The sequence below is a fragment of the Leuciscus leuciscus genome (assembly GCF_965113295.1).
Source record: "Leuciscus leuciscus genome assembly, chromosome: 11".
Taxonomy (NCBI): Eukaryota; Metazoa; Chordata; class Actinopteri; order Cypriniformes; family Leuciscidae; genus Leuciscus; species Leuciscus leuciscus.
The window spans coordinates 6,532,360-6,552,365 of record NC_138735.1 but is presented as its reverse complement, the minus strand read 5'-3'; the positions used below and the strand labels follow the sequence as shown (position 1 = coordinate 6,552,365).

Here is a 20,006-nt window from a genome sequence, read left to right as displayed (position 1 = left end):
ACGACTCCCGGCATCGCTTACAGCACCTTTAAAGAGTAGACACAGTAGTATAATACAATTTTCAGTGATAGACCTACCATTACAATAACTGTCCTGTTAACAACCCTCTGTCGATCTGACTGTCTGTGGGTGGGGATACAAAAATGCGGAAGTATTAACTGTAGTTCTTATGAAAGTTTTCAAAATGCATCATCCCGCGGACTTTTACTGAAAAAGAAATGTACATTTCTCAGTCCAGGTAACACAGAGAACAAATAAACATTGCTCATTTACAAATACTACCGACAATACAAAGCTGGTTGAAAATTGGTGAATTTACACTTTAAGTCTGCGCATCTAAACTATTGATTTAGAAAAAAAAAATTCAAATATATATTTTTTTAAAACAAAATTGTGGCTCTGATTAATTTTTAATAGTAAAAGATTATGAAAAAAACTACTTACATTTTTGTATGTTATAGTCAAATGCTGAAGTTTGAACTCTCTGGAGAGAGTTCTTGCTGGTTATTAAGTTTTCTGTCAAACTGTAATTATTGAATCTTCTGTGCTGCTGTCATATTTTCACCAGCTTTAAAGCTAATCTCCCTGAATCCTCTCAAGCACTCTATTCATAAAGCAGACTGTCTCCCAGCACCATATGCAACCCTGCAAACATGTCCAGTCCCCGGCATTGCAACTACACTGCTAATTTCCTTAGGCTTTGTGGATAACATGCAGGCCATTTTTTTTTAGGTGATTTACTGCAACTTGTCAAACTAGCGCTTGCACAGAAGGCTGGCAAATAGGCAGCACTCTGTTTTTACACAGACAAGGGAACACTGGGGAAAATAAGCTTTAGATGTTGTTAATAGAAGTGTCCTTTATTGCTAGAAATATTTTATGATTATAATAACCCTGTCACAGCATTAAAAGGGAAGAAAAAGCCTTCCGTATACATTTCTAAAAGATAATTTTATGAATATATAACATATATGAAACACAGCTCACATAAAATTGACTCTTGTAATCTGAATTTTTTTATAGTAATACAGGATATCCAAAATATATATAAAAAATAACTTTGTTACTGTATATATATATATATATATATATATATATATATATATATATATATATATATATATATATATATGTATGTATGTATGTATGTATATGTATATGGGTTGAGACATTGTATTATCAATTTGAATTAATTTGATCAACTTAATGCTATATATATTTTAAATAGTGGTGGCTACTGATGATCATTTTCAATAATACCAGGAACCTAATAAAACCATAGATCTGCCCTATCTGCCATTTGCCAGATAAATAGATAGCCCATCCTCCAAACCCACACCATTTGTTGAGTTGTTGCCATGCCAGGCTGGTCAGAATGTGCAAACAAACAGAGCAATGTTTTGATAGCGACCAGTCACAGTTACACTTTTTTGGGGGGAAATGAACATACAAATAGCTTGTTTATAGCTGTCACTGCATATTAGGCTGAAATAGAAAGTTATTTAAAATGGGGAAAAAAATTCACACTTAAGCTTTAAAGAGCTCTGAGGTGTGAAATAGTTCACAGTACCTCTGATTTACATATAATCCTCACTTCTTCTTTAGAATAAATATATTTACCCCGGCAGCTCTTCTAACCTCCTGAATTGTACTTGCTAAGAAAACCTTGACCATCTGTGGCCTGGTGAAGATAACAGGACAAATGTGCCCAGACTTTGAAATTTACCCTTTGACTTTGCACGGGAGATTAGCACCCTCGATATGGAGGCTCCCCAAGAGGATTGAAGGAGCTTTGAAATCTCAAATGAAGAGTTAGAGGAAGCCTGGCCTGTAATCCTCTTATCTGTAATGCATCGGGTCCTCTCCCCCTCCACACTTATTGCAGAACGACTTCATAACTCTCTGTGTCCTCTCCTCCTTTCTGTCAACATTTGTGTGGGGGTGCAATGGGCCCGTGTGATAGCTGAGAGTATAGGACTGGTGCTTTGGTCTGAGGGGTTGGGGTTGGGGTCTGAGGGGTTGAATACACAACTTTTCTTTTTTTTTTTTTTTTAAATAATAATAATTAATAATTCATTACATTTACAGCACTTTTATCAACACTCAAAGTACTTTACATATGGAAGATGATGGCAGCCATAGAGCACAATAATGCTTACCGTACACCAGGTTAGAGTGGGAGACCGAATGAAGAAGCCAATTAGTATATACTATGTGTACAATTCATAGGCCATGAAATGGATTGAGGTCAATGGGTAAGTTTGGTCAGGATGCCAGGGTTAGATCCCTACTTTTTATTTGTTATAACCACAGAGAGTAAGGACCCCGGTTTAACATCTGAAGTGTGAAAGTTGTGAAAGATGATGTATGCGTCACATCCACCAGCTGTAGTGCCCTTAATCTCCACCAGAGGGCACTCCTCCCTAGTCATTTAACATTGCATCACAAACTACGTTTCCCATCATTACTTTCTTAACCCGTGTAACACCTCCTTTCTTTCAAAGATGTCATTCTGAGGGGGTTCTATAGAGGCAGAATAGTCTCAATTATATTTAATAATTTATACAGCATGTTAAAATTGTCACTTTTTGAGGGTGAGCAAAAACACACTGTTTTTGTGTCTGTCCCTTTAAATGCAAATGCACTGCTGCTCCCGGCACAGAGGGCGGAGCTTCAACAGTTTGTGTCCTTTTACCTCACACCGACATGCACTGAAAATTGCAAAAACTTTTAGCCTTTTATGTTCAATCTGGAGTCAGACAATGATGGAGAGACTCAAGAAGAAGTGACAACATGTAGAAGCAACAGGACATTTCTGTATGGTAAGTTGATGAATTTATGTAGCTTAGGTGTGGTTATCTTCTAGTCACTGATTAGCATATTCTGTCTTGATAATCTATAAATTGTGTTCAGGGGCGGGGTTTATGTTAATTCTAGGCTTGGTGATGTCACTAACCCGGGAGGAAGCTTGTGTAGTTCCTACCAGCCGTTTGTTGTGATCCTTAAAAAAACTATTTCTTTAAAAGCAAATATCTTCCTTTGCTCTGAACCTTGAGCATTGTAACTTTGCAGATGTTGTTTATGCTCAAACAGTAACATTACACACTAACTAAGGTTAGAAAAGTGAAATCATAAATCAACCACCCCTTTAAGATTGTCAGTTCATGATCTTCATATGTAACAGGAACATTAATCATGATCAAGTCATTTTATATATATATATTATATTCTGAAACTTTCAAGTGAATAAAACGTATACATCAAATGTGATGTCTTGAATCTTTTAATTGAATCTTAATTCTGACAAGAACATTTAATAATGCATGCGTAGCAGGGCTTTATTCCCAGAGCGGGTACATATAGTCCGCAGGAGACAAATGAATACAGTAACAATGGATCACTTTCAACCTCAAACAACTGTCAAAATGGATGGCTTGCAACATGACTGTTTAGAAAGAATTACAGTAAGAATGGTAAGATCACAGTACTGGTTGTCTGCAACTTCATACATCATCTGTCTCGGAAATCTGAAATAATAAAACTACATAATATATGCAGCTTAAAACAAAATGTCTCCTATCCACAACTTTCCTGCGAGTCTTATTGGGCGTCGCCATGACACTCGATACTTCCTGTTGACGGTATCTCAGTTCCGGTTTAGCCTAACGCTTAATGAAGCTAGCACACAAGGGTTACTCACGTCGCGGTACAAACGGGTGAAACTGATAACTGACAAGTAGTAATGCTGACAGATAAGCAATGGCTCCTTGTGGCTCTACTTGTACCGTTGTCGGGTGCACAATCAACACGCGAAAACTGAAGGATTTTATGAATGGGAGCTGTTTCCAACATAAACGGACCCTCTACCTGTACGTGAATTAGGTTTCATGTATGTGAAATTGTCTACGCATGTGTGAACCATGTTTTTTTGCGTGAATTATAATTGAGACTATTCTGCCTCCATAGGGTTCAACAGATTTTTTGACATGTACTGATAAATAAATCTCTTCACAGAACAACTGATAATTTAAACCAATTTTATTTTCCCCACCAGTGATTAATACGTGTGCCAAACAGACAATAAATACTGCAAAGCACTCTCAAAGGTCTTTGTCTCTTCAATAATGAGTAAATGAGATGAAGTCAACTTATCGTGAATGTCCTGTCTTTTGATAAGTTGAAGTGATAATGAAGATGAAATGAGTTTCAAATCCACAAGGCTATTTGAGTGAGATGTAATGGTTGTAATCCTAAAATCGCAGTCAACGCCATTCAGTGAATCGTTGCGCCATGTTGGTTAAGGCCATGTGCTGTAGCCTCGTTGCCAGCATGGACTGCACTTGGATTCAATCTCTAGTATCCAATCAGTGCTCAAAAAATAACATTTGGCAATTAAATGTCCTTTCTAGAAAGAAAGCAAATAGCTAACATCAGTGATCTTATGAAACAAACAACGTCAAGTATATAAATCCATACTCACAGTTGAGCAGAAACTCAAAGAGCTCTCAACAAAGGACTTTAGAGGAGCAAGAAGGTAACGTGAGTTCAACCATTTGATTTCCCTCTACCAAACAAACTGACTTATTCAATGGTAGCCGAGTTTATATGTCCAGTTACCTCCAGGCAATAGCGCCCTCAAGCTGCTCCTGTTGTTACTACATGTGAGCCAAATACATCACACTAGGGCATCAACAAGAGTAGCTAAAATTCAATAATACAACAAGTAACGTTTTGTCCGTTACACCTGGCATTTAAAAGCTGTGTGTCTTTTAGTCAGTCATGGTCAATCGTTGTCTTTGTGAGGATGTAAAGTATGTTTTTCCCTGTGTTCCTAGTGTTCTGGATTTCTTGTTCATATTTGGATCATACTTTTCTCTGGATAGGACAACGTAGGTCTTTCTTGAGATGCATGTATTGCTTCGACTTGACCACAGATGTCGTTCCTCTCTGCTCTACCTGCTCTGCCCTGGCTTCCCTCACCTCAGTCTCCAGTTCTGCTTCCATGGACCTGGCCATCCATCCCTCCCACAGATCCGCCTCTGCTCCAACTCCCTCCTGGATTTCTGTTATTGTTTGAGGACTACTCCCTAGACCTTTGCCATTGCATCACAAACTATGTTTCCCCATAAACCTTTGCCTGCACTCAGTATTGTGTGATTGCGTCCACTTGTGCAACATTAACTTGTTAACCCGGCCTATAAAAGCTGTCTGTCTTTCAGTCAGTCTTGGTCATTCATTGTCTTTGTGAGGATTCAGCGTATGTTTTGCTCAGTGTTCTGGATTATATCTTGTTTTATAAAATTTCTGCTTGCTTTTAGATCCAGTCTCTCCTCTGCCTTGCATTGACTACGTCATTGGCTGTATGATATTTCAGTACATTTTAAGTAGTTATATAAATGCTAAATAAAAAAGTTATAATAAATGTAATATATACAAATATTTATTCATTTAATACTGAAACAGATGCTGAAAAACATTTGTAAAGACATAGTATTTGCAGACATGGAAATGTTATAACATTTCAGGGAAGAAAGTCGCAAAAAGAGACTAATTAGTTTATACCTATTTATGTAATGATGCAACCAAATAAGTAGTTTCGTACGGTGTCCCTAAACGGACATGGTGAAGGGAAAAAAATACCGGTGGTGCCGTGACCTCCTCTCATCACTCTGAACAAGGTCACTCACCTACAAGCTGCAATGCCGCTGACAGAGTCAAGTTGTTTTTCCCTCATCCATCACTTACCTTTTTCATCATCTCCCTCCCTTTCCCTTTTTTCTCACTACGTTTTTTCCCAATCTGGTGTTCACAAATGCCTTGGGGTTCATAATGAAGCCGCAGGGGGTTCTTAAGATTAAATTAGAGAATTAAATTGACACGTTAACACATTTCCCCTAGTTCAACATACAAATACCTATTATGTGTCATTCTGTTCTGTCTAATTCTAAAGACTGTCTAGAATAACTTAAAAGCAGCAGCACAGGTGTCCATGTTAAATGCTCTGACACGCACAAAACAATCCCGCATTTTCAATGCTCTTCAATATCTGTTTTATTTCCTTAAAAACAAAAGAGCTTAAAAAGGAAACTTCTTAATTCTCAGGAAAATAAAACAAGATCAAAGGGGTTCAATTTACTTGAAACAAGCAGCATTAGTTAAGATATTTTTAAAGATATATTGGGTAATTATCAATAAATAAAAGCAATGAATATAGAGAATATTTGTGATGCAGTATAATTATTAAACTACTGGCTATATTTCCTTTGGTTAAAGGATGATGTGCAATATTTAAGAGCCTTGTGATTTTAAAAAGAAAACAAAATATTTATGCATTCTTATTATCTAACCAGACATAAATAGAATAACACAGCGATGTGAATCATCCCAGAAATCATTTTCCATCTCAGTTTCACAATTTGTCTTTTTTTACCTAGTCCCAAATGAACAGAAGCGGAAGACTCAAGCAGCCTGACACACTGGCACAAACAGACAATAATTGTTTCTTTGGGAGTAATTGGGTTTTCAATGCTCGCTGACACGAGAGAGGCTTTTTTTATTTGTGCAACCCAATGAAGTAGAGAACAATGGCATCAAACAGATGCATTAATAGCTCAAGCTTCTATAGCTTCTGCTCAAGCATTAATAGTCTGACCAAAATGGCATTTTTCAACTTTTGAGCCAAACCTAGAATAAAACGTGAATAACATTATGAATTCTGAATCTTTTATTTATTTTTTGCATCTTTCTATAAAGATATATTAATATACTGTTCATGTTTTCACCTTTAAAGACTGTGATGCATTATAATGTTTTATAATAATGAATGTGACAGGTAATGCCATTATTGATATAAGCTTCAAGTATTGTGTTACCACTTCAGTTAATCAGGAGATGGTTTCTTTGTTCACTTTATCTTGTTACTCTAGTGTGAATGTGTGTGAGCTGGATTAAAGGTGAAGGCTTGAAAACAACGTTCACAGACACAGGGCAGACACACCAGAGCAGGATGACAAACAGCAGACATTTAAGAATGATGCGGCACCTCACCTGTGGATGCATTATTAAAGGCCAGAGGATGGAAAGTGAGAGATAACGAGCTCAAGATGCTGTAATGAGGCAAGGCTCTACCTAAAGGCCAGATCCGAACGCGTAACTGGGCAACAGAAAGTCACCTCCACAGAGATCTGACATCAAGTGTTAGCATCACAAAAGGAGCAGAAGCCCAAAATTCAACAAATCAGCAGTGTAATAAATCACGTTGTTGCAGAACAGAAGAACAGTGAGTAAGTATGCATGCTATGGACAAATAATTAATGATCACATCACTGCACTCATGTGACCAATCTGCAATAAGTGAACAGGTGCATTGTTGTCAGTGCTAAACTCATGGTCAGCAGATAAGTTACGTCTGGACACATAGGCTATGTTTGAAGGGGAGAGCCGCTATACCTTTCTTCCCAGTCAGGCAGTAACTTAATTGATAGCATTTCTGTATAAAGGTACCTCTTAAATTCAAAGTTCGCACTGTAAGAATGTTCCTAAGTGCAATTTTTCAGAAATCTTGAAAATATATATATTTTTTTGTTTTTGTTTTATTAAGTAGAAAATTACAGGCCTTGGTTTTATCAGATTTTTTGGCAGTTCTTGCAGAATACACTGTTAAAAATGTATTGTAATTTTACAGGAAATTCCTGGCAACTAATTGCAGTAAATTTACAGCAAGTGATATACAGGATTATTACTGTTTACGATTACAATAAAGTAATGTATTTATACAGCAGTGCTACTGTGATTATAGTAGCATAATTACAGTAAAATGCTGTAATTTATTTCAATTTACTGTATATTTACTGCAACTCAGTTGCCAGGAATTTCCTGTATTTTTACAGGACAGAATTAAAATTTTATATTGTAATTCAATGTACTGTATATATCCTGTTGTTTGTAAATATTACAATACAATGCTGTAATTATCCGTATTAGGCAATTAAAAACACAACAATGATATCTTTTTAATCTTTTATAAAAAACTGTTTTCTTAGGAGGGTGTAAACAGGTGCGTTGAGCCCGTATCTCTTCTCTGCTTTGCAGCCCGTCTGGGAGTTGATTCCACAAAAAGTTCTGAAAACCGAGAGAGAGGAAAAAAGTTTTAAGTTTTCATATCTGTTAAATAATTACAAATACTGTGTAAAAAACAAAAGTAACCTATTCCTACTTTCTCATAAACGAAAATGATTTTGATGTATTTACATTGTTTTTTGTAAATATATAATGTCATTGTATGCATGCACTGTATATCGAATGACGCTCTGGACAAAAGCATCTGCTAAATACCTTAACCACACTTCAAAATGTTTTATTTAATTAATTAATGAAAGTCGTAATGTTAAACTGATGTCCTTCAGACTCTTCTGTTTACACATAAATGTCCTGCATGGGAATACCAACTTAGAACATAGAACAGACACTTAACAGTAATAGCTGGGTCTCCATCCAACTTTTTAATGCACATTTTAACCATTTGAAACAACAATCCTGACCTAGAAACGGATAAAATTCACAATATATTTACAATCTGAGTTATATTAATAAACACCCTGATGCTTCCGAGCTTTATAATGGCAGTGGATTGCAACATCAGTTTGAAGCTCAAAAAAGTGCATCTATCCATCATAAAAGTGCTTCACACAGTTCTGAGGGGTTAATAAAGGCCTTCAGAAGCAAAGCAATGAGTTTGTAAAGTTTTAAATATTAATATTTTTCTTACATGAAGTAAAATTACTAGCTTCCGGCCAAAAGTACAATAACATACAGATTTTACTCTAAAGCGCAACTTATGCAACGTACTGCTGATATTTACACTACGCCATGACGCACTACACTACTTCTGACGTCATAAGTTGCGTAAGTTGCACTTTCAATGCAAGTAGACTACAAATGGCTGTTTGGCCGTAAGCTAGAATTTTACTTTGTGACGTGTTAAATATAGATATTTTTCTTACACAAACTCTTCGCTTCAGGAGGCCTATTTTAACCCCTCAGAGCCGCGTGGAGCTCTTTTATGATGGATAGATGCACTTTTTTGAGCTTCAAACTGATCCACTAACATTATAAAGCTTGAATGTGTCTGTTTTTTTAGTTTTTTTTTGTATAACTCAGATTGTATTTGTCTGAAAGAATGGCTTGAAGGTAAGTAAATCATGGGGTAATTTTCATTTAAAAGTGAACTACCCTTTTAACAAAATAAGTGAAGAATATACCTTGTACAGTTAAGCAAGGTGTGCTTGGTAGGGTCTCTCTCTGGATATCAGCAGCTGTGGCAGAGGGCTAGGGAATACAAAATGTAAACATTACCAAATGTATTACCAATTACACAACAAATACCAATTACAAATCTATTATTATTTTAATATTCCATACAGTCTGCCAGGCAGCCACATATAATTTGAGACAAACAAAATGGTTAACTTGATTTTAATACTACTGATAATTTGCTGCCTTCTCTGAACACAAAGAGAGCAGTGAAAGCCTGTCCACAGAACCCAGGCTTAAACATATTTAATGACGATGCTGGTTGGTTTAAGTTGCGCACGCGCAGTTTATTTTAGATAAAGACAGCTTACATGCCTGCTCATTCACCCTGGTTGGCCAAGCACAAAGTAAAGTTATAACATCTGAACATACCAGATGCTATATTTAGCTTTTATCACAGTTAACGTTATAGCTAACTTACAGAATTAAATGAAGATACCAACATTGTCATTTAATTAAAGCCCATATTTCAACCTCGTCATTTGAAATATTAATTAAATTACAATCCTGGTATCTTCGTTTAATTCTGTAAGTTAAGTAATATTATTCAGTGACCGTAAAATCTACAAGCTACGTTTATGCTAGTGTGCAAACCACGACTTCAAGACCCCCGATTACAAGACAGCAAAACAGAAGTCCAAATAACGTTACAACAGCCTGTCCGGTAGCAAGTGTAATCAATGCAATAATAACCTGAGCTAAGGAAGCTTACCGGGCTAACATTAATGCTTATTTTTACAGTCTGGGATAACGTTATTTGAGCTATCGTCATTGTGGTGGTTTACCATTAACGTTACGTTACAAGCTCAGCTCGACTCGATTCTACTCACCCTGTTTGTTTTTCCATTGTGAATATCTAGTGTCTTGTACCTGATGTGGTAACTTACCTTTTTCCTTATGGATTGAGCAAGACACCGCCACTTCACCGGGCGGGGTCAGTTCAGGTTGTTTATACCGGGAGTGAGCGAGTCAAGTCGGGGCGAGTTGAGCTAACGTTATAGGGATCTAACGTGTCTAGCTAATGTCACTGAAATATACCAAACGAAAAATTGTGAATATCTCATACCTTACACCTGCATGTGGTTCCTTTTCCGTATGGATTGAGTAAGAAGACGCCACTTCACCGCGGTCAGTTCAGGTTGTTTTCAGTCGACTCGGGGCGAACGTCACTGAAGCTAATGTCACTGAAATATACCAAACGAAACAATCAGCAGCACTCACTCATATCAACGGTATTAATATATCCATATACTTATAAAATAGATTTCATGTTAACGTTTCATACCTGAGATGTGTTCTTCTTCCAAAAATGTTTGATTCTCTGGTACCGTTGGCCGCGCAATTTCAAAATTCAAACAGCAGCGATCCCACAATGCTATGCGGTGGCTGTAAAATAATGCTTCTACAGTGTAGTTACAATAAAATTACAGGACTGTCCATAAATTTCCCATCATGCATTTGCATTTACAATAAAAACATGAATACAATATGTTGTTGTAAAATTTATTGTAAAAATTACATCAATTGCTAACAGTGTACTTGCTGATTAACTGAATGAAAGCTGTCGTTTTGTGAGGCCTGCAGATTACCATAATAATCATAGTACGTATATGCAACCTATTTTCGCAGCAACTGGCCTGATTGGAGTTAAGCAGTTGGTGTTTCTTTTTCTTTTTTTTATGTGCCGCGTGTCTAAGGCAGCTATCCCACCTCGATCCAGGAACATGGCAGCGAGCTCTCCGTCCCACCTGTTGTTCAATCAGTCCAGCACCACTGCCTTAGGGAGCCACTGGCGGTCAATGCTCCTTCGTGCTGTCCGACCTCCTCAGCACCATGATACCCCTCAGCAGCGAGGGCTCTCTGACAGCGTTCAGGGTTTTTGTCACCAATGTAACAAGGTTAGTTGGTCAGGGAAGAAGGAGGCAGAGAACCAACGAACGTTAAAGCGTAACTTCAATTATAAAATAAACACAAAACGTAAATGTCCCAGGCCTGGTCCTCTCTCATCCTTCACTGTCGTCACTCCTCCTTTTATCCAACCAGAGCTCCTCCATGAGATACGAGGCTGGTGCGTTGGGCAGCTGCTTTCCACAGTAACTAATTCCGTTACTTGTTACTTTTCATGGAAAGTAATAGGTTACATTACATATGCATTTATTTTTCTCACCTGGGCGTGCATTTCTGTTTGTTTTTTAATTACAAAAAAAGTACTATTTTCGGCAAATGTAAAGGCCCTTTCACATCAACAGTGAAATGAATAAGCCGCAGGCTGAAGAAATGCAAATTACTTAACAAATACTGTTTTTAATCATTTTGAGGAATACTGAATCTGTTTTAGTGCAAGTGACATGAGTAAATGCATGTTCACATTTTGTCTAGAACTAAAATGAAAATGAGCTTTGTAAAAAAAAAACACGTATTAACGGGATGAAAGTGGATAAATGATAGATTTAAAAAAAATGGGGGGGGGGGGGGGGGGGGGGTTGAAGCATACATTGCTTGCTTCTTGGTGGAAAGTTACATATCATATGAAAAAATAATATTTATATATTAATATTTCTACCATTTTACACACATGGGACAATAGATGCATCATGTTACACAAACATTGGATTCTTACTTGCGTTATACCTTCCTATTTTTGGATAATGCCTTAGACAACAGCATTTTTCAGGTTTCGAGTCCAGCCATGCACACACAAAGGGTAATAATCGCCTGGAAGAACTCAGAGTTCTGTGTTCTTTGGGGTAACACAGGATGTAGTAAACCGCGTTGAGGAAATGAAGCAAAAAGAGATCCATCTGCTGGCTGGGCACAGTTGGAAATCTTTTACACACCAAAACATTGGATCCATAAATATGTATGAGTGGGTGGAGGTGGTAGGTGTCCACTGAAAAACATGCAATTCCAAATGAAAACCTCAGGTGTGGGAAGCTTTGTGGTGATATCTCTCATCTCTCTTTCTTTTATCGTCCCTTTAGTTGTGTGTGTGGCGAGACCTGGCACAGGACTGATATGATTAATCGTACGCTTGGTGTGTGCGGCACAGGTGTGCTGTGCTGTTTTTCAGAAAACAATAAGACATCCGCTTCAACCTACGAATCACCCCAATCATCATGTTCCTCCAGTTTCACAAACCATATCATCATCATCCACGTGTCTTATAAATGTACTTATTTTCTTGCAAGTTACACTCATTTTCATCATGTTTATCATGCAGCCTCCTCAACCTTCCCAAAACACAGTGCTAAAATATTTTGAAGCTACCTGGAATTGTTTTACCACAGTAATTACTGTCTCCCAATGGGCATTCATTTGGAGGACAAACTCCCTAGGGAGGAAGGCGAAATAAAGAGATGTAAAACTGAAATTCCACCTTGAAAACTATTCACACTTAAAAGTACAGTGGCTAATGACAGTTTACTTTCCTGAGAGATGATGGAGAAGAATGTCAAACTGGAGTTTAACTTTTGTCTGAAGATAATGTGATAGGTGATGTGTCTTAAGATGTTGTGGATTGTTGTCAAGATATTACTATGTAGTTGCTATGGTGTTCTGTCATTTTTATTTATTTATTTATTTATTGTTTGTGCAGTAAAAGGTGGTTGCAAGGGTGTTCTGGGAATGTATTTATTTATTTGAGATGCACAATAAATTGGTACCTAATCAGTTATCTGCGAACATATATAATTTTAAATTATATTATATTATGTTTACTCTTTAAAAACACTGATCATTTTATACCACTTTAAAAAGTTATTCTTAATCAGTTTTCAAAACATTTTTCATGCTATTCATTATTATATTGTGATGTCTGAATTCACTTGTAATTTTTAAAATGACTGACTTTAGTTTTTAGTGCTTTAGTTATTATTTATTCAGACAAAATAGTACATCATTTTTATATCATCTACTTTATTGTTATCAGCCAAAACATGAAAATAATTATCAGCTTATGGGTGTAACGGTTTTATTCTGTTTTGGTTTTGTTTGCTCTGTTTCCATTTGCCTGTGTTCATGATCATTAGTTAATTAATTCTACACCTGTTTCAGTTCCTGTTAATGATCCTGTCTATTTGTACCCTGAGTTCTGTTTGCTCATTGTTCCGTGTTGTGTTTTCGCTATTTTTGGATCAAAACTTCCCCGGTTGGAAGTTCTTTGTCATGCTCCTTATTTGTACTGCCACACCACGGAACAGAACACGGAACCGAAAAAGATATAGTATGGACTCAGCAGTGTGGCGCCTCCTCCTCCCAGAACACCGGAATTTGTTGGGGTATTTGGGCTGGATGCTTCTGCACGGCGACCTCCCCCCCCACACCGAGCTCGTCCCAGAGCCAGAGCCAGCTTCCATCAAAGCCCCAGAGTTGCTGCTAAGTCCATCTCAGAGCTAGCCTGACTATGTCAGACTTCCTACTTCCGCTAATTTCATTTTGCTCCTGTAGTCAGTCTGAGATAGCAGCCTATCTTTCAGTTTTCCACCGGCCTGAAAACAGCCGGGCCAATCAACGAACAGAGGGCGGGCTGAGAGCCGTGACGTAGACGCTGATTGTACCGTGGATGCGTAGATTTACTTCACATAATCTGCAAAAGTCATTCACAGCCATGTTCACTCCGGTATTTCGCTCGATGGTTTAGTTTTTGCATCATACATGCGTTTACAGTGGAAGTTAGATGCGGCTGAGCATGCGCATAACACACGCCATAACCAAACGTTATGTGATTGGCTTACGGGTAACCAATGATTTTAAACTTCAGACAAGCGCCCCCCCGCGAGAGAGAAAACACTTCTCTATTATGCTATTCCAGACTCTGTATACGAAGCAAAGTGAAGTAGCAGAGTCTGGTATTACCAGGCTATCTCAGAGCCAGGAGCGGACCTGTTCCTGATATATGTGTTGTCCACAAATCCAGTTCCCACCCAAGTCAAATCTCAAATCTTCGCCTTATTCTGCCATCCCTTACAAAAATGGTCGGTCGTCACTCAGCATACGACACGGACTTCCGGGTTTCCAGCTGCGCCTCAAACCCTCCGCCACTCCGGCTCCACTGGGCTCCTCCTATCTACCACCTCGGCCTGTCAGTCCGTTGGCTCCGCCCCGGCTCTGCGTTCCGTTGTCTTCACCATGGCCTGTCTGCTCTGGGACTCCTCCAGCAGCTCCCCCTTGGGCTTCCAGTCTGTGGATGTCGCCCCTGTCCGTCGGCCTCTCTGCTTCACCGGTTCCTCTAGGAACCCTGGTTCCACCTCCGTCAGTCAGTCCCTGAATTCCAATCAGCCCTTCAGTCAAAGATCATACCTGGCTCCTCCCACTGTCGGCTCCACCATGGTGTTTGTCTCCACCTCTTCCCTGCCCATCACCAGCTCTGTGCCCTCCTCCAAAGCTCATTCCCTCCTCAGGTGTACTCATTTCAGCACTAGGATATGCCTTCCGGAAGGGGGAGATACTGTAATGGTTTCATTCTGTTTTGGTTTTGTTCACTCTGTTTCCGATTGCCTGAGTTCATGACCATTAGTTAATTAACTCTACACCTGTTTCAGTTCCTGCTACCGTATTGTACCGAATCTAAGACAATCTTATGTCTTATAATCAGGGTCGTCTTACATTTGGAACAATATGGTAATTATCCAGTCTAATTGTACCTTGAGTTCTGTTTTCTCACTGTTCCGTGTAGTTTGAGTTTAAGTGGTTGTTATTCCTGTGTGTTCGCTATTTTTGGATAAAAACTACTCCACAGTTATTTGTTGTGCGCCTTATTTATACTGCCACACCACGTAACAACGGGTATCGGACAACATTTAAATATTGTTTTCAAATGTAAAAACATAATATTAAATATATGTTTTGTCATCCAGCAGGCAAAATCGGAATAGTTAGGTATTTTTTCACATCATTTAGCCAAAATGAGCAATAATTAGAATGATGTTTTGTTTGAGCAACTCCACTAAATAGAAATAAAGAATATTTTATATAATATATTTTCTATCATTTCTTTTCTTATAAATTATTTTACATAGACCATTCTCATCAATCTACACCGCTTGACGGTTCTTTATCAAATAATTTAAACTACTAAATATTTCAATCTGGATAACATTTCTGGCAATTTCTGTTCATAAACAACATATGCTCAATTTACTATGTTTAGCAGCTTGGCTATTCTTATGAGTTGCAAATTTGAGACTCTTTAAATCTTGATGAATATGTATGAATAAGCTTTTTTCCTTTCTTTTTTTTTTTCTTTTTCTTTTCTTTTCTTTTTTTAAATAGAAAGAGTGTTTCTCTCTCATAAGAAAATGTTATGTGCCCAGCTGTGAGATGAAGACAATTTCAGAAAAAAAAGAAAGAAAAAAAAAACTCGTGTTGACCTTCTTTTGGGTATAAGAAAGGGGTCCATTCATGGAGGGAGGGTCAGAACACTGTCCACTCCTCATGCCTGCCAGTACTGCTTTCATGATGAACGTTCTGTTCTGGTAAAAGTAATTTTCCCTAAAACCTCAAAAGATTGAAGACAATTACAAACCTTGGTTTTGCTTTCAAGATCTTCCTGCTATTAGGCATTTCCGTAATTGCGGCTGTTCTGGTAAATACTTGAAATATGGATTGTTGTATGTTATAAATATAATCCAGAATTAAGAATGGGGACAGATGGGGACATTCTGTACCTTTGAAAAGGATGTTCATGATCCATGAATTTTTGGTCTATAATTACACAACATTTGATTCTCTAGGAATAAAGAAGCCTGTGGCCAAACCTTGAACCTCCATTATGAATCTGTTCATACACCCCTGTGACCATAAATGTCTAGAATCTCATTTGTATTCTGTCAGGCAAATAAGAGAATTTGTGTTTTCCACTTATCATAGTTCATTAGTTTGATTTTACATCCTCTTTGAGCAGGACGCAGTAAATATGTGAGATGTCAGGTTGAATTGTAGAGTGCTTTAGGCAGGCCTCGATTCAAATGATGGCCTCCATTCACAACGACGTGCATGCTTGAAAGGATGATGAACTCAACAATAGATTTCTAGAATAGATTTCTCTCATTTCTAAATCCTCTTTCATCCACATACAGTTCAGCAGAAATTGTCAGATACATTCAGTATCTTGGATTTCAATAGCTATTCTTGACTTCCTTCCTAAACAAAAATCTAAAGACAAGTTATAGTTTATCCAGTCTTTACCAAATACAGATTCAGTAATACCATCCAAAACTTTCAGTATTACCCATTGTACTTCTTAATCGGAATTTGAAAGCTGAATCAGAATCATTAATCCAGTCTTCAGTGTTAAATTATCCTTCCGAAATCATTCTAATTGATTTGGATGCTCAAGAAAAATGTCTTCTTTTTATGATGAAAACAGTTGTACTGCCTAATATGTTTGTGAAAACTGGTACATTCTTTTTCAGGATTATTTGATGAATATAAATTTGATAAAAATGTGGATGGATGGATGGATAGATTTTTACATTTTTATATTCAAATAATTGTCAGTTGTTTCATATAGCATGAGGCATAAGTATGCCATTGAGTTGTAACCTGATTTAATTACACAACACGTCTTGTTCTTTGTCTTTTTCCCCTTCAGATCAAAAGTTATTAAGTAGTACTGAGTCTCAGGCGTAGTTTAGTTCATGGCTTAGAGCTTTTAAAAAAAATTACTTATGGAGAAATTAATCGGGAAAATATTCCTGGAGCCAAAAGCGCTGAAAAAATAAGCGGTCAGTGTTGCACTCTATTGAGTTTCAGTAGAAGATGTGCCTCTCTTTAACCATTAATTGACAATTGACAATCACATTTATATTCTATGCATTAATATGCTAGCGACGCTAGGGGGAAGACAAAGTTTTGCAAGACCTTTATGGAATCAGGCCGTTTCTTTTCTAAACAGTCTCAGGAGAGCAGAATACAGCAAAAGCAAATTAGATCTTCTCCTCGCTGGGAGGTCATGCATCTGTACGCATCGGGCCTAGCAATTCCGAAAAAAAGAGGCCACTTTGTAGAACTCTGATCCCCTGAGCAATGTGTACAGTCAAATACAGCCACAGAATTATGTCCCTGTCCTCACCTCAACTCACTTGCAACAATTACCGTCCCATTGACTTGCAAAGCAGAGTTTGCATGCTTTCCCTTTGGGTGCCAGTTAATTATGGTGCACACAGGAGGACTAAAGACTGATGGTGAGGCGCTGAAGTTATTATCCTGACTGGATTTATATTCAGGCAGGAAATTCTTTCTGATATTTCCCACTTAAAGGGACCAGCATTATAGTACAGTCTCCTATGTAGGATAGACACATTTTAAATGACAAAAAGTGGAAATACAAATGAAATTGCTGTCATTAAATCAATTATCGGCACAGTCACTAGATTGACTCACCAGACAGAAAGAGGAGATATTTATCTCATTATATATGAGATATATCTCATAATTATTTTCATATCTAATGGTCAAGTAACCCCCCCCCCCCCCTCCCCCTCCCCCCCCCCCCCTCCCCTCCTCCTCCTCCTCCTCCTACCCCTCTCTCTCTCTCTCTCTCTCTCTCTCTCTGTTTCTGTGCATTTGCCATTGTTGAAAGGATGTTAGATTACATGGGACTGGACAGTTTTGACTGGCTGGGGATTCTGTCTGGCCTTTTGGTTTGTGGGGAACGGTTGTGCTGATGCAGCCACTTTGTTCCTCGTTGGACTGATTAATAGCACAAAGCTCAACATTCTCTGAAGGGACGCTGAGGCACTTGGAAACAGTTCAAGATTATATCGGTCCCAAATTACCTTTAGTAATGTCAGCTTCATAGGTGATGGACTGTACCATCTATACATCCCAGGCCTGGTTTATATTAGAGGCAGGTAAACTTTATTTTTTTAAATATGAATATTTAATATTAATATTTATGTTTTTGAAAGCAGAGTCATATTTTTACCAAGGGTGCATTTATTTGATAAAAAATATATCTTACTGTTCTGATGCTGTTGTATGAGAACTGACTTTCTTTTTTTTTTTTGGTGCAGAACTGCTTTATAGATGAAATTAACTAATTTAATAATTGATGATCTTTGCAACATAACTGAATCATCACTGAACTGACTTCAGCTGAACAACAGCCGGAATGCATACTTTTCCTGTTATCACTGTAAAGCTGCTTTGAAACGTTCTGTATTGTATAAAATGCTATATAAATAGAGGTGACTTGACTTATAGTCAAAAATAGTAATATTGTGAAAATTATTTAAATACAAAAATAATACTTAAAATGATTTTATCTGTAATGGCAAAGCAGAATTTTCAGCAACCATTACTAAAGTCTTCAGTGTCACATGATTCTTAAAGGGATAGTTCACCCAAAAGTGAAAATTAGCCCATGATTTACTCACCCTTCTTTCAGACGAATACAATCAGAGTCAGCTCTTCCAAACTTTATAATGGCAGATATTTTTTTCTGTTTTGAAGTCCATCAAAGTATATCCATTCATGACAAAAGTTCTCCACGCGGCCTTGGGGGGTTAATAAAGGCCTTCTAAAGCAAAGTGATGCGCTCGTGTAAGAAAAATATCCATATTAAAAACTTCAAAACTTTATCGGTTTAAATAACTAACTATAATGGTACAACTGTACACAAACGCACCAGCCTAACTCACTCGTTTCTCTGTACCCGGCCTTTTCCAAACTCACCGCATTAACCCTGTAACTGCCGGTGCAAAATAAAACAGCAATTTCACAACAATTATAAAGAGCCTTTGCGCTACACTATTAAAAGTTATTAATTCAGGTAGGACACCACTGAAGGCCTAGGTGTGAAATGAACCGCCCGCTACTGAAATAATCTAATGTGCGGATTTGGTACCTACGAAATGTTGGGTTTCCATGTTTTAGGTGGACATTACATTGACGTAATGGTTTGTATTATGTACAAATTGTATATTCTATTCCCCTGCACTAACCCAACCCCTAAACCTACCCATCACAGAGAACTTTATGCTATTTTAGATTTTTAAAATTTTTCTGTGTGATTTATACACTTGTTTCCTCATGGCGACCAAAAAATTTTCCCCACAAGGTCGAAATTTACTGGTATTACTACCATACAATCCATATGGTCCCCATAACGTAAGGAATACCAGGACCACACACACACAACTAAGTGCCTAACCCGAACCCTTACCCTAAACCTACCCTTAACCTAATTATAACCTCATCCCTAAAACCAAGTCGTGACCCTCAAACAGGCCTTTAAAGGGGTCTCAGATAGTGAGGACTGGCCAAAATGTCCTCACTTTACTCTCTTTGTCCTCACTCCAATGGTCTAAAACTCAAACTGGTCCTCATAAAGATAGTTGTACAAGTCCACACACACACACACACACACACACACACACACACACACACACACACACACACACACACACACACACACACACACACACACACACACACGCACACACACACACACACACACACTTAAAATAATCATTATTCATGTAATCCAAGACAAGTGGATTAAGGAAATGTACCATTCTTTTTATACATTTAAATAAGAACACATAATTAAATGAAGATCAAATGACAATATAATCATACTGTAGCCTAGTTGTAGTAGTCAAATATAATTTTAACCTGTTTGTTCCTTTGAATGACCAAAAATGTTTTTTCATAAATAATGTATGGGATCTGCTAATTTTCTTGTATATAGG

The 20,006-nt window shown here is 37.6% G+C and overlaps 1 long non-coding RNA gene across 1 annotated transcript; it reads right to left on the bottom strand.

Annotated features, from left to right (window-relative positions):
* Window positions 1-7,658: 7,658 nt before the first annotated feature.
* On the bottom strand, window positions 7,659-10,847 carry LOC309509937. The gene is made up of 3 exons (XR_014210124.1): window positions 10,379-10,847; window positions 9,261-9,327; window positions 7,659-8,121 (listed from the first exon to the last, which is right to left on the bottom strand). It is a non-coding gene; the product is annotated as an uncharacterized lncRNA (long non-coding RNA).
* Between the last annotated feature and the right edge of the window lie 9,159 nt (window positions 10,848-20,006).